At 50.5% G+C, this 16,124-nt stretch overlaps 1 protein-coding gene across 8 annotated transcripts in view; it reads left to right on the top strand.

Annotated features, from left to right (window-relative positions):
- Positions 1-4,156: 4,156 nt before the first annotated feature.
- Positions 4,157-16,124, top strand: part of Ttk (zinc finger and BTB domain-containing protein ttk) — a 57,351-nt gene continuing 45,383 nt past the window's right edge. For 2 of the 8 annotated variants that reach the window (XM_076798125.1, XM_076798131.1), the window contains exon 1: positions 6,011-6,379. The gene's annotated coding sequence lies outside the window, so the exon portion shown is untranslated. Of the gene's footprint in view, positions 4,559-6,010; positions 6,380-7,058; positions 7,081-7,912; positions 8,078-16,124 lie in introns of those variants that run through there. The other 6 variants (XM_076798127.1, XR_013083169.1, XM_076798130.1 and 3 more) reach the window with 6 other exon arrangements.

Genomic DNA, 16,124 nt, shown 5'->3' with positions numbered 1-16,124 from the left:
CCGTGAGAGTGCAGGACGATAGGTGGATCCTTTCTGGACACAGCGGAGCAGAGCAGGGCAGGCAAGGCCAGGGAGCAATGTCCCTTCGAGTCATCCCCTTCCTAACGTATATGTAAGGTATGCACGCCGTTACTCGCCTCCACGGTTGTCGACTCTTTTTATCGAACGACGGAATCTTCTACGATTCCTTTCCCCTAACTTCCCCCTGTCGGGAATGTTAACCCTCTTTTCTACGATTATCTCACTTTTTCCCACCGCCCCGAAAAACCTACCGTCTCGTTTTCGACGAGTTCGCAGGACGGTCTTGTGTACCCAGTGGCGATCGCCGAGAGCTCAATAGTCTCCGGGCAACAATGGTACCGTTATTCATTAGTTACAGTTTAGGTACTCTGCTTGCTAATCGGACGGTTCCCGGCGAGAGAAACAGAGAGAGAGAGAGAGAGAGAGAGAGAGAGAGAGAGAGAGAGAGAGAGACTGAGCAAAGACGTAGCGAAGTAACGACTTAAAACGGACGGGAAGGAACAACGGGCAGGCGGTTTCCTTCGGTCCGTGGTTTCTTGCGGACGCCGATGGATAAGGATATCTACTTCGAACTCTAAACAGTCGTCCGTTTGAGTCAGACTACCGCCCAGCCGCAGTTCGGTGAATCCCCGACGAGAAGGATCGGCCCCGCGGTACAATCTCTCGCCCTTTCTATTTGCGTTGACCTCAAAAACTAAACGTTGACCTTAGAAGGGTCGGTGCTCGATCAATATAGGGAACCACTGTACTTTCCGGAGCAAATAGGAAAAATATCGTGTACGCCTCTCAGGGTGTAGCTGACTTGATAAGATAGCCACTGCTGTCGCAGCGCGTACGTACGTATGTATGTATGTACGTATACGTGATATTAAGGAAGGAGATAGAGAAAGGCATGGTTTTGTTCACTACTGTACCTATCGCCGTAGTTTTTACGCACCACTTTCGGTGCATCGGGTTCCACCGGGCCAGATCCCCGTCCACCAGACTGTACAAACCCAATCGAAATCGAGAGAAAAAAAAATATATGTGTATGATCCTCGAAGGCTGCGCGGCTGCGTTATCGAATGACGAAATAAAAAGGGAACGAGGGACGCCCTATATACATCTCCGTCTCTGTTTCCTCCTCTTCGATGGTCCTAAGTTGGTACACACAGTGTACACATAAGGCCGTATTGCGACATACCAGTACCGTTCCAACTGGAAACCTTACGCGACGGGGGGTTAAGTGTCGTTTTAACCTCCTATCGGTATTTGGATTCCTAAATCGACACTAATATTCTGTCAAAAGATTCTACGCTGAATCGTAACCAAGCGAAATATTCATTTCCTACTTCCGAGAACTTTTCCTACGTCTCCTTTTCCGAGAACGTTGTTCGATTTCGCGAAACAAAGATCAATAATACATACGTATGCAGCTCCCTGTTCGCGAAGCCGTTTCGCAGGCCGGATCGCTATAAATCAGAACGATTTTTCCGGTAAAACTATTCGAAAGTGTTGCAACCGCGCTATAATTATGCCGTAACTTGTCACCCTTGACCATGCGAGACTAGCCGCACTCTACCTTTAACACCATAAAAATAACGCGCGGCGTGCCTCTCGGTAAATTGTCATGCAAATCCCGCCTCTTGGTTGTCTCAACGTAAATAACCGAACCGACCGATCGTCAAATTTCCATGTCCACGCGTTGCGCGACCCGCATTTATGAAAACGCTGCGATTGACAATTCTTCGCTCGGGAAAAATGTACGACCGTTGCGTACGTTCGCATTTATCATGACCGCTTCGGTACTGCCCGGTTCCCGTTTGACGTATTTACAATGTATCAGATGAAATTTCTTCCTGTATACGGGGACCAATAAACAATGCTACAATGTACGATCGCCGTATAATATGTGGGCCAGACTCGGCGCTTCTCGCGTATTATGTACCGCTCCGTGAATAGTGTTGCTAATAAACTTGGTTCTCACTTATTAGTATAATTAACCCATCTAAATGATACTTCGCCGTATTTTATTTACATTCTAAACGAGGACTATATTATCATAAATTTCTCTCATTTCATTTAATCGATCAACGGCATGATATTCGTGCGATCGGTGATTGCGAGATTGTGTTTCACTCTTTCTCTCTCGGCGACGTCACAAATTCTATTGTGACCCATTCAATGTGCGTTTGAGACAGTGCACCGCCGAGTGGTAGTGTGCGTGTGTGTGTGTACGCGGTATACAAAAATTGAGGGCATATCTCTGATCTTAATTATAACATTGTGGTCATAGTGGTGGCGGGCGAAGAACCGCACAAGTGGCTTTTCGAGTATGAAAGGATCGTTGTGCCACACATATAACAGGGAGCCACGAGGCTTAAAGGCAAGGCAAAGCAAGGCAAGGCAAGGCAAGGCAAGGCAAGGCAAGGGCTTGGCTTTAGCTAAGAAGTCGGTTGGCCGTCGAACGACGTTGCTAGCCGTTTCTCAACCCTTTCGTGGTTACGTCACGTTAAAAAAGCTATTTGGGGTCAACACCCCGCTGCAGCGACACGTGTAGTACTCCTCGACTCTGTCTCTCCGTCCTCCCTCGACCCTCTCCGCCGTCCTCTTTTCCCTGGTATATGAGGCAGCCCTCTCCTCTCTGCCTACTCCTCGCGACTTGGAACGCCATTGCTGCCACCTCCTCCGATAGTATCCCTTCTACTCGCCTTAGTTTCCACCGGATTTCTAAGTTCACTAGATACTAGCCAGGGCCTGTTCTAGCCGCGATTCAGGGAACGACGTTCCAGAGGCGTTTCACGGATCGAACGTCTGCGGCTATCAACGGCCGAGCGGGCCGTCTACCGTCTATTAAGAGGCAACACACGCCCGTCACCCTGCTTCTTCGCGTACCGCTCTCCAAACCGATCATCCTACCATTATATAACCACACCGACGAAACACCGATCCGATATCAATTCGATAATATCCCCATGAATTAGCATAGATACATATATGTGTACGTAAGTCGTCAGAAATTAGGAAAATCCACGGACGAGTCCTCCTCCGATAAGATAAGCCGTATATCGGATCACAGTAAATCGCATGCACGAAACGAAGAAAAACAATCGCGATAGGTGTCATTCGTGTGTTACGCGACTCCCCATTGTGCAAGAAATAACCGAAGGCGACCGTGCGTCTGAACACATCTCTGGGAAGAAACATGCAGGCATGAATAGAGTAGGGAGGTCATGAGATTAGAATGAACGGCGCAGCCCCAAGCGATACAGCCCTGGCCGTGGGCGTGCAAGCGAGCAGGCAGGCGAGCAAGCAAGCAAGCAGGCAGGCAGGCAGGAAAGCCAGGCCGAGTTTCTCCAAACGCGCAAGTCGACGTGGAACTAGCATGTTGGTCTTGCTAGAGCGAAACCAAGGACATTGGAACAGCGAGCAGAAGCAAGCTAAAGCAAGGCAGCATCGGAACAGAAGCGGCGACGACGACGGTGGTGGGTGAGGATTTAGCTGGTGGCGGCATGGCAGCGCGAGAGAGCAGAGGAATCGAATGATCGTGGCGTCGGCGGGCGGCGGTATCGAGCAGAGTCAAATCATCGTTGCAGAGCGTCGGCGACGGCGGCGGTGGCGGTGACGGCGGCGATAGCTCCCCTTCACCCCGACCCACGTTTGTCTACGTATATGTCTCTACCTCTTTACCCCGTCCCCTTCATCGTCCCCGCCGTGCCTACCGCCCCCACCCCAGCTCCGCCACCGACAGACGATCCCTCCGTTCTCCCCTGCCCGACTCGAAGAGAGAGAGAGAGAGAGAGAGAGAGAGAGAGAGAGGAGAGACTCTCCCGAGCTTCCCCTTCCAGCGACTTTTTTTGTCCGTATACGCCTCGTCCATCGCGACAAGGCAGCTTCCAAGCCTTTTTATCAGTCGACCGAAAAGATCCGTGGGGATCCTTCCGCGACAGCGCCCCGCGCAACGGTTTCAAACCTACCCTCGTGCTGAAAACTCGCGTCGCCTCGCGCAGACGATTCACCATTCGACAACAACTACCAAACCGAATTTTCTCTTCATTCATGTTGCCATTTTCACACGTACATACGTATACAATATCTATTATCGTATATACGTATGTTGTCATAACATTGAACATTGTTGTCATAAATAAAAAGGGAATTCGAATAAAAAGCGCGGGAATCGGTGGGGGCGCGTAATCTCTTCTCCTCTTCTGTCTCGTTTTCAAATCGATCGTATCGACAGATAATGATCGCGGCGTGTAATAAGAGCGTCGATAATGAAGTCGTTTCGACATTGCCTGCAATGGTGTAGAACACGCGTGTCGGGGTAAACGTGTCAAGGTGCCGTCAGCGTAGCGCAACGATTCCGGTGACGACACGCAACCAACACACTTTGATTCTCTCCAACAAGGAAATCAGACGAAGGTGCGTTTATTTCCATGGCAACGTGACGACGCACGGATACTACCACCTCGTCCCCACGGATACGCAACGAAGGCCCGAGGAACGAAGCGGAAGCTGAACCAGCGACAAACTACTACCAGGATACGCAAATGTGGTTGGTACTTGTACATTTGCAGCTCAGAAGTTGAGAAACGGCCTCGTGGCGGAGTGCCTCGCTGGCTGTCTCGCTCTAACCCGCGTCGCGCCGCGCCACGCCGCTTGGCGAGCCGTGCGGGAAAAAGTGCGCAGACGCGAACCGCGGTTGCGTGTATAACACGCAACTTGCGCCTCCTCCACAGCCGTCTAAACACGTCCGTGAATTTCGTCCTCCTTTCTTTCTCACCCCCTTACCAGACGTTTTTCGGCCCCGGCCATCCCCCGAAAAACCGTCTCTCGTATCGGTTCTTATCCCTTCTGCCCCCCCCCCCCCTACCAGAAAGGAGTGTATCGTATTTCAACCCCTTTTTCTCGCTTCAATCTCGGGCTCCCCCCCTCCCCCGACGGTTTCATAAAGCTGGCCGAAGCAGTTTTCGTATAGAATGCGATCGGTGAAACCGAGAAACCGAATAAACACGGGTCGTAGGAAAAAGAGAGAGAAAAAAAAAGGAACCTTGAAGGATAAACCGAGGAGGCGGGCGGGTAACGTAATCCTCGTTCGGCTATGTTCGAAAAAGTTTTTTTTTTCTCGAACCGGAGATTCTCGGTTGCCCCTTTAACCCGCATTTTCCTTTATCAAAATAACACGAGAGAAGTGATAAGCGAGCGTCGCGACCGCTGGAACCGCGCATGACGTCGTCGTCGTCGTCGTCGTCGTCGGCGGCGGCGGCGTCGGCGGCGGCGGCGGCGGGTAACAAGTTTACACGAGCTCGTGGCGACTTTGCCGGAACGAGTGCGCAGTAACGCTGACGTAAGAAGTAGCTAGGAGGTAGCAGGCAAGCGGGAGAGGGTGTGTTCGAGAAACGAAGCCCGAGGAACGAAGAAGGCGTATCGGGCAGGGGGAGGTGGCAGGTTTAAGGAAAGGTCCGCTTCAGAGGGAAGGAGAAGTTGGTCACAAGCGTGAGAACAAAGGGGCGAAAATAAGTGCCCTTTTTGAAGGGTGATCGAGGGTGAGGGAGCAAGAAAGAGGAAGACGAATCGAGGGAATGCGTCTGTGTATGCGATCTCTGTGTGCGAATGTGTATGTGTGCGTGTGGGTAGGTTTCCGAAGGAGATAAAAAGAGACGGCGTCGGTTGGTCGAACAGAGAAAGAAGTCAGGCGCGATTCGTTCCTTGCGGCGAACGGAAAGAGTGGGGAGAATCAGCGGTACAGAGAAGGATAGCTGGCGAGCAGACGAAGAAGGATGGAGGGGTCCGAGAGTCGAGAAGTGTGCGAGTGTGGTAGAGAGGGGAAACGAGAAGGACGAAACGCGCAGGATGGCGTGAGGGAGTATACAGGGTGTTGCGGAGCAAGGGAAGGGGAGGTGTGCGTGACGAGAAGGGTGAGAAGGTGGGGGCTATACCGGCGATGGTGCAGGGTGTAGTGGGGGCTAGCGGGTAGGTGGCGGTGGTAGGATTGCGGGAGGTTGTGCGCCGCTTGGCTTCGGTGGTTCGGTTGAACGAGGGCGCGCAAACGGGCGGGTGTCGCGAGCGTTGCAAAGCGGTGAAGGGTACCACGAACGGAAAGCACGGTCGTGGCGCTAGGCGGGCGTAGGCGAGGTTCCGTGACGGCCGTTCGGTGGCGCAGCAGGAATTCCCAGCACGGCAGGCACCGGGTTGGTCAGCTACGTGGTGTTCGTGCGCCTCTCTCTCTATCGGTGTGTATATGCGCGATTTGCCCCGAGAGTCCGCGCCTCGACTTGATGACATGGCGTCCTAGCGCTGCACGGGCAAAGTCGCACGTCCTCGGTGGAGTGGTTCTCACCCCGTCGTCGAAACAGCCGCATCCCAGGATGCCAAGGTAAGTCGACATGGTGCATACTGTGAATATTCGAGCGAGCGGTGTGTCGTGTGTCCTCGGGTTCCGTCGAATTTCGGGTGTCATCGGGAAAAACCGGGCGGTGTCGATAAGCTCGAGAAACGTACCCGTGCGCCTCGAGAGAGAGAGCTGGTTTCGTCAAACCAGGTAGGGTCGTTGCCATCGTGCCTCTACCCTACGAATCGATATTACCAGTGCGGCGGAGAGGAGACGCTTCTTTCTCTTTCTCACACGCTGTCTCTCGCCGAGCTTTCTCCCTCTTTATTTCTATATACACCTATCTTTTTACCTCCCGCTCGTACTCTTTCTTTCTCTCTGTCTCTCTCTTTCTCTCCCGCACCACATTCGCCCCTTGTTATCTTAGTTTCACTATTCGTCGTTCCTGTTATATGCTGCGCTCACCAAGTCGTCCGTCGTGGTTGCTGTGCGGTGTATATATACATTCGTGAGTGTTTGTATATTTATGCGCAAATGATTTTACATGTGTGCGTGGGTTTCTCTCTGTGTGTGTGTGTGTGCGTGTACGCGCTTACATGAATGCCACGATGGAATACGGTACTTGTGTGCGTGTCCGTCGGGTGCGCGCGCGTGCGTACGTGTTCGTGCCGTGTGCCTCTGTGTAGGAAGGGTTAACTCGCGACAGTGGGAGAGGGGGATATTTCGCAGGGTAAAAGGAGTGAGAGGTTAGTTTCACAGTTTCTTTGATAAAGATGGAGAAAAGTGAGGCGCGTGCAAGGAGGATACTACGTGGCTTATCGGCGCATCGACGACAGCGTGCCTCTCGACGTGGATTTTCGCTCGGCGAGAGAGGGTTGCGTAAATCTTCTTTCCCTCCTCTTTCCCTCGTCTCTTGGAATCGTTCTGTCTCCCTCGTGTACCTCGTCTCTCCTCTCCCCACCCCTGTCTCTCTGTCCGTCCCTCCCTCTCTCGTCTCTCTCTTTTTCTCTCTCTATCTCGCTCTTACTCTCTCTCTCTCTCTCTCTCTCGCTCGAACGTGTGTCGCGGTCGGGTATGGCGCTGCCCATAGGCGCCGATACGCCCCGGGGTGTCGAGGCTGACTCGACTCGAGTCGAGTCGTTCGTTCGTCCATCCGCCGACCATCCTCCCCCTTGTTGTATTCATTGAGCCGCTTGTTCCCCAGTGTGCCTCTGCAGTTCCTTCCCTCGCGAGGGAGCGTCATTGTTGCTGCCGATCGTGGCTCACTTCCTCTTTGTGATTTTTCTCTCCCCCCCGTCGTCGTCGGCGGCGGCCGACTGTCGCATTTTCGTATTCGGCTAATGTAGCCTTCGAGTCGTATTGCAATCGTTTATACCACACGTACCATAACAGGTGAGTTGTGTATACATACCTTACTCGTCTTTGCGAGCCGCGCGAGATCGGATCAGTGCCACAGCCTCGAGGCCCGAGAGCACGTGTCAGAACGTGCCTTTCGGTCGACCAGTGTCACCGCGCGCGCTCTCCCCCCCGTTAATTAGTCTCTTTTGTTGTTGCATTATAGTGGACAAATTATGTAATCTGTGCACCGTCACCGGGTAAACAGACTTTCGGGGACAGACAGTGGACCGCGCGTATCATGCTCGAAATTGAAAAGAAACAACGCGCATCGTCCACATGGGGATTATTACGTGGATAGTGATCGATTCATAGGAATGTGATACACGTAAGCCGTGTGTACTACAGGTGCGATTTGTGTGTGTGCAAGTGTGCGTGTGGGTGTGTTTATATTTCTATTTTGCTACGTTTTAGAGCTTTTTTCCGACGTATCCTCGTAACTGTTTGTCGAAAGTGTTTTTTATTTTTCATTTCTGTTATTTCGTTTTTCTGTTTTAAAGAAATCATTGAATTCACATTACGGGCCGAGAACTCAAAGTGCAGATTTACCGTTAGTCGACAACTCCAGCTATCTCGAACGGAGATTCGCTGTTATCTTCGAGATATAGACACACTTGAACAGATATAGTCGTGCTTGTACGTCGTAGAATTACTAGGCGGTTTTTCTTCACCGTCGTACCCTCGTGTACAAACATCTTCTGTGACGCGTAATCCCAGGTGTAAAACATTTCGTGTTCTTGTTTGACGCGACAAAAAAAAAAAAGAAACGCGTTCATCTATCGACCTCCCGCCAAGTGAAATAACCTAATAACCACGTGGCTCGAACACGTGGTGCCTTAGCTGGCTCCCACACTACTCCATTTTGAAACGTGTTGTGCTATTCGGTATTAGCAAATTGTGACCTCCGCCCTCCCGTGTTTTTTAAAGAGAAACCAATGCTTTTCTACAATAATTTTTAATATTGCAATCGAGTATACCGTGCTCAACGTGTAACGATAATTCCCACGTGTTCTGCGCGAGTAATCTGTTTACACTTACTCCTTATCAGTAGATAGAATTACGTGTTCTCGAATGTAGTTTACGATTTCACGTAACCCTTGAAACGTTTCAGTATCGTCTAGAACCGGGAACACGAAAATTTCGAATGTTCACGTAATTTATGGAAATGCGACGACAATACAAACGCGTTTGTAAAAAGGGGCCATAACCTGCGTGTATGCGACAAGTGTTGGCCCCTGTGCACCGAAGCTCGACGTGTATCCGTACCCATGTGTATTTCGTTGAGAAGTTACACGGCACTTCCTGCGGGTTACTGATTAAAGTAGCGTGTCGATTTTATCATGGTACCCGCGAGGGGTTGAATCGTCGATTATGCCGGTGATGACGATGGTGGTCGTGTACCCCGGACACGGGGGAGGGTTCTGCTAAATAACTTTGTTCGTAGGGTCTGTCCTTTATGATGGTAATAGCGTGCTAATTGATCAGAGTGACACAGGGATCGTTCGTCGATTCGTCGCGGTCGACGCGTAAATCCGACCTCTCGCTTCTTTTCAAATTTCCCGCGCGTTCGGTACGACGGTGGTCGATAATGCAGTTCTCTACCGTTGTGATTCACTATCTCGCGATAGCGCTCGAGACACACGCACAGGGGGGTTTCGGTGTCAGCGTTCTTGTTGAAGCGACACGAAATAACAGCGCTTCCTGTTCGCGATGTTTTCGTTTCGAAAATTCGATTATCGTGCACGAACTAGTGCCGAACGATAACGTAAGACGTATCTCTCTATTTTCTACGAAAACAGACATCACCGATGATAAATGAAATCTCGTTATGACATGTGTATTCTGTCTGGTATCTCGGTTATGTTTCGATAAATATATAAGAGTGTTCGTGCTCTCTCTCGTCTGTTCACGTGATCCGCGTTTTAAGGGTAACTTTCCAAGAGGTATCTTGTTCGCGACCGATTTCTATTTAACTAGGAAAAAGAAGCGCAGCGTACACGATCATAAGTGCGTGCGCGCGCCTGCGCATTCGTGTAACGGTGATGACTGTGCAACGTGCCTGCTGTGCCTCTCCCTGTACTCTCCATCCGTTGTTCCTTTTATTACGTGTGTGGATTACGACTGCGTGGTCGTCAGGATATATCCATTACAAGAATGTCGGGCTCCGACAGCAGTTTGCACTTTTGCCAGCTCGGTGCAGTTTTGATTTTCAGGACAGATATACTCTCGAACCGCGTAGACACGTTGTCTACGACGATCCGTTCGAACGGGACTCCTTCTCGCATAATCGCTTTTTCCCGACAACGCTGACGCCTTTTTTTCTTGCAGCAAATCATTTTTCCACCCGTATTACTCATCGGTGACAGTCATCCGACAAAGAGGGACTCGGTTAGAAGGCCGAAAAGCGTGTGCTAGCTTTTGCCCGACGAAAAATCCTCTCCGGTTCTTTTCATTGTTGCCGACGAGCGGCGACGATGATGACATCATTTCTGCGCCGGGGCATGATTTCACTCGGCAATGACTACCTCACCCTCCCCCGTGTTCCCAATTATCAATCGTGTTACGCGTCACGGCGTCCCGAGGGGTGTCGATTACTCAACAATGCTCTCGCAATAGGAAACCGAGGGGGTAATGTTTCCGAGGATTTATTCCGGTCGGTCATTCCTTTGTCCCCGAAACTCTTCTATTCCCGAAATGAATCATCGGGGTTGGTCTTTTCAAGGCGGGGAGAGGGGTAGGGGGGATCGGCTCCGGTCGGAAGCGGTCGTCTCGGGAACAACAATCGGTGCTAACCTACACCTGTTTTCATAACACACCGTGCGCAACTATATCGCGAAATGGGTGTTTCAGCTTCGCGCCCTAGTTACACCTGCGTCTAGTATCGTGGAGGCACGTAATACGTTTGCACGACAGTGCACGTCGACCGAGGTTGCCACGTTTCTCCTGGCTGCTGCTGGCTTGGAAAAAAAAACAACTGAGGTCGTATTGAATAACGAGTTACCAGCAAATTATTAGTCAATCCTTTAAAGCTCGCCGGCGACGATCGATTCAGGCGATTTTCCATTTCTCACGGTTATTAGGAACCGAGGCGATACACGCCAACTCCGAATTGAACAATGCTATCTATCTTTAGATGGCCTTATTGAAATGATTAAAAAACGGGATAAATTATTCATTTTCCGGCGGCTCCTGTGCACAATTCTTTACGAAGAATCGATGTACGGTTCGATTTATTATTTCTTTTTTTTTTCTCGATCGACAATTAACGCGATCAAAAAAGTGATCGTAAACCGCGCTCGAGACGCGTAACCTTCGGAATCGCGTAAACGTTTGCAGAAGCAACCGGAGAAGGGGGGGGTGGGGGGGAAGAAATTTGCTGAAAACAGAGGGGTGATCATTGCAGCAATGCGCATCGTGGGGCGTTCATGTTTAACGGAGGGTCGGCAACGGTGCATAGATTTAATCGGTCTATGGGAACGGAACGTTGCGTAGGAAATCGCTGAAAAGCCACGCAGCACCGAGCCGGATCGACTGCTTTTGCCGGACGAAAAAAATCTTGTGTGTCGCGCGAGCGCACGGGCTCGTACATATTTATTATCAACAACGAAATATGTAATGCCGAACGCGGTCGTTTAATGAGCCATCAGCCTTGCAAAGAATCCTGAATTCCGAGTTGCTTGTTTCCAACTGGGTCTCTCTCTCTCTCTCTCTCTCTCTCTTTCTCTGTGTCGGTCGTTCTAAACGGCCGGGCGTTGTTCTCCTTTGGCGCTCGTAAATTTTTATTTTTCCTGTCGTAAACCGTTCGGTAATTTTTGCGTCGTTCGCCGATTTATATATATATATTTTTTTTGTTTACGAGATCACCCACGAGAGGACCTTCGACACGATCTGGTATCCGGTTAGGAAAGTTTTGAGAATCGAGAATGTTCGACTGTGAAAAAATGTAGGGTGGGCGCCAATGCGCGCAGAGCGAGGTCGGCCGTCGTCGGCGGAAGGGTGGTGGTCGTGAGGGCGAGGAGCGTCAGAGAGGGGTAGGTACGAGGCTGAGGAAGTGTAGGAGGGAGGGGTAGGGGTAGGGGTAGGGTGTAGGCTAACAGAAAGAAAGATGGCCGACCTGTCTGTGAGTGCATGCGTGAGTGCGGAGAGAGAGCCTCAGTCGAGTCTGTGTGCACGTAGGATCGGTGTTGGTGGTGGTCACATGTCTGAGAGGGGCAAAAGAGCGAGCTCTTCAGAGCTGAGATTCAACGTCTCGGAATCCTGTGACCGGTGCACGATATATTCTTTTAGGATTGTTGATATTTACCGACCACTCGAAACGCGAGACACCCGCTAATCTCGTTAGCAAAATTATCCCGATTCACCCCTTTCGTCTGCTGTTAACCTTTTTTGCGGCTCCGAATATATTATATTCATCCTTCCTTCTAGCTAGCGTTTGCGATCTACTTTTTCAATAGAAAATTTCAACTATTTTTTGATAGGCTATCGGCTACTTAACTGTATCCTGGGATCTCTCCTGAACCTATTAAAATTTCTGCACACTAATTTTCGCTGCTGCATTGCACGATCATTGCAAATATCAAGTCTCTCCTCAACTTCTTTGGAACATTTGGGCTATTAGGTCTTGTGTAAAACTATACTAGTCAATTTTTACAGAACTACAGAAAGGCCCCGGTACGATGCTTCATAGTCCGAGCAAACGTGCTACCACTCAAGGGTTAAGGCCAGTAGACGGCCATCTTAACCAATTACGGGCGATTATTTCATAATTTCAAGTCACCCTCGGTAAGGTCATTTAATAAGTTTTTCGGGAATTGTAATGTAAAAGAAGAGTTCTAAGCTTTCTTTGGTACAGCACAATTATTGAAGCTGCTATTAATAGGCTCGGATAAAGCGCTAAGCACTGTTATTTTTGCGCTTTTCAAAAATTTTGTAAACGATGACACGAAGCTTTACATTCGGAGCGAGGACCGGACAGATCGTTGTACTCATTGAACTCTAACTACCGGGTATAGTTAGCCTCGAATTGATCGTTTCCAGTTACGAACAACTTCAGCTTGTTTTTCTCACCGTAGGTTTTTAATGATTTCGGCAATTGTTCTAGTTGCTAACGACTATTTAATAAATTCCCGATGATCGGAAGTTCACATTACGACTCGGCGGAACAATACGCTCGCGGTATCTATCGTAGCATCTGAAATACTAATCGGGGGATAACGAAGGGGTTAATTATAAATTTCGAAAGGCCCCCGGCCGAAGTATTCTCGAAACGGTTCGAGATTCCTGCCGGCCGTTAATCAGCTCGCATTTATTCATTAGCCACATAATCACGAATTTCGAGTCGGGTTGGTCTACACAATGCCGGGAGAGCGTGACTTTCCATTCAGCCCGGGGAACAAACCGAAAACCCGTGTGTTATATCCACACAGAGTGGCGCGGCGGCGGCTCCGGTCGCCGAGCGAGCGAGCGAGCGAGCGAACGAACGAACGAATCAGAAATGCTGCGAGTATTTCTCCACGAAGGCTCTAAAATGTGGGACACGCTCCTCGGTAGCCAATCCCTCTTCCCCTTTGCCGCAAAATTCTCCGTTAACTTCTCGTACCTGGTGCCTTCCACTACACACCTAACGGAATGAGAGCCGTACCTGTGCCTCTCCGATGCCGACAGAAGAGAGTATCGGAGAGACAACGACGACGACGACGACGACGACGGCGACGATGACGACGGACGCGTGTACGCGTGGCTCATGCACGGGCCTCGCACACACGCCTGCCAACCCCGGGAATGTGTGAACTGCGAGAGCGCGTTCATCGTTCCAAGCACATCCTGGCACTCCCCCAGTGGGAGGAGGTGCGACAAGGGACAGATATCCGAGTACGCCGCCTCGGCTCACTCGATTTGAAACACTCCCGAATTATATCACTACCACAGATCGGGGCACGCAGCCCGATCATGGCCCGAGAGTCTCGTGCCTAGGCGCGGAGGAGAGGCGGCTACCCCAAATCCCGGTGTTTCGAGCGGATCGTTTCGGGTCGGATTGGGTCGGTCCACCCAACGAAGAGAAAGAGAAAGAGAGAGAGAGAGAGAGAGAGAGAGAGAGAGAGAGAGAGAGAGAGAGAGAGAGAGAGAGAGAGAGAGAGAGAGAGAGCGTTTATTTCGTGGGCAGCAGCAGCAACGATATTGATTATCGTGAACCCAACCTATCCTCCTCCATTCTTTCTCGGTCTTCCTCCTATTCCCGCTATCGATACCCGGTGTGCGTGGGCACACTCCGCGGCAACAGATAGAGGAGGACACTTTTTCTACCGATCATTGGCATCATCGGATTCTGTGTAACTCGAACACCGAGTCCTCGGTATTGGATTTCCCTTTTTTTTCCTACCCCCCCCCTCTCTGGCGCTCTCTATCTACTTCTCTCTCTCTAGGCTAAATCTATCCTTTTATCCGTTTAAAGCCGCCTGGCTCGCTGGTTCGTTGCACACTCCGTTGCTTTCGACCTCGATCCACCGTTAAAATTCGGTCGATCGATTAAGCAACCCTTATTCTAGACTGCCCGATGCCCGCGGACGTTCTCTCTCCTCCTCGCCGTTTCATTTTTCTCTCCTTCGTCCCTTCGAGTCGCGCCTAACGTTTAATCCCCTTTCGCGCAACCCCCGACCCTACCGGGGTCACCCCGTGGCCCTCCCACCCCGGAAACAGGATCGCAAAGTTTCTGAATGTGTTTCTCCGGTGGTGGGGCAGCGGCGGGATCGGTCGCGTGACGCGATGATCGCTTTTGCCGTCGTGGTTGCTCGCAGAAAAACGGAAAAATATCTGTCGCGGCGTGTCACGCTGGTGCACCGTGACGGCCTGTGCAGAATTCCTGCAGAAACGATTTTGTCGAGCGACACGTACATCCTTGAGCGATGACTCAGCGGAACGTTTCTCTGTCGATACGTATCTCTCGGCTCCGGCTGCGGCCGCGGCAAGAATAATCCTAGGATAAAAAACTAGCGTGTTGAGGGGCGCTATTAATGGATCCCGGAGAGTATACCTAGGCACCTTTAGATAGCCGTGCATGCGAGGTACGTACCCGTATCCTCTATACGCGGAAGCGTTGAAACAGTAAAAGGTAGGAGGAGGAGGAGGAGGTTGGTGGAGGTAGGAAGATGAGAGAGAGAGAGAGAGAGAGAGAGAGAGAGAGAGAGAGAGAGAGAGAGAGAGGGAGGAGGAAGGCGAAGAACAAGGAGAGAAACAAAACGAGAGGGAGAGAAAGAGCAAGAACGAGAGCGAGGGAGAGGGAGAGAGAGATCGAGAGTCCAAGAAACGAACTCTCCGGCAGAGGGAGGAGGACGAGCGAGGATTTCAGGCTCTCGAAACGCAGCGGTATTTGCCGCGCTTTGTCGTTCGTTTTGTACCTCGGCGTGACTCTGCCGCTGGTGCTGATTACGCAATGTGTGGCCATGAGAGGAGCGAGTCGCGTAGACGCACGTACGAACCACGCACACACATATCCTCGGTTTAAGGACGTGTGCGTCACGACGAGAATTTAGCGCACGCGTGTGCGTGCCACGCATACGGAGACGCGGCACGCACGTGCGTGAGCAACAGGCGTACATCAGCATCGCGTACCCGTACGTACTCTCTTATACAAGGTGTTCCGCAATCGAGCGCACACCGCACCGACACCCGAACGAAAACCAGATGATCGTCGGACGTCGTAGAGAACTGTAGATCGGCTTACTGCTACGTAGAAGATCGCGCGAGCGGTTTCCCGCCTGCCGATCCCGACGGTTCGCCAGAACATCAGGTCTGGATGACGTGTGCCACACGGCCGGCCGTGTATTTTACCATTTGCGGACCTGGGTCGAGGTACACGCCATATCTGGTTTTGTTGCAAACCGTGTAGATTTTTATTAATCTGCCGCGATATCGCTACCCGACCCGGAGATGTTTTCGCCGGCGAGCACATTCGATTTTCGATATTCCGCTCGACACGGATTTTCGAGTGCTCTTCGATCCTCGGATTTTTATTTTGATCGGTTCTAACAGTGGTCGAAATTTTGTTCAAATTTGTTGGTTTGCGCTTAGGTCAAGGGACCCAATTACTGCGGGGGTACCAGTACCCTGCATTAACTGTGCTTATTTTTGAAGCGGAATGAATATTGAAAAAGAGATATTACATTTGTTTTTCCGTTAAAATCTGTTATATATTTCTTTTTAAACACTAATTTACAATTATTGAGATTCTAAACATACATGAGGAATTATTCAACAAATTTATTTCTTTGGGTATATGTTATTTGAAAAAAAATATAGCTAAAAATTTTGGGCAGCACATTCTTATTATTTTTGTAAAGTAATGTGAAATAGTCACTTTTAGTGCTCCGTGAACCTGGTGTTAATATTCGTTATCGTT

This window comes from Halictus rubicundus, chromosome 12 (genome assembly GCF_050948215.1).
Source record: "Halictus rubicundus isolate RS-2024b chromosome 12, iyHalRubi1_principal, whole genome shotgun sequence".
Taxonomy (NCBI): Eukaryota; Metazoa; Arthropoda; class Insecta; order Hymenoptera; family Halictidae; genus Halictus; species Halictus rubicundus.
The sequence above is the reverse complement of the archived record's forward strand: the minus strand, read 5'-3'. Positions and strand labels throughout refer to the sequence as shown.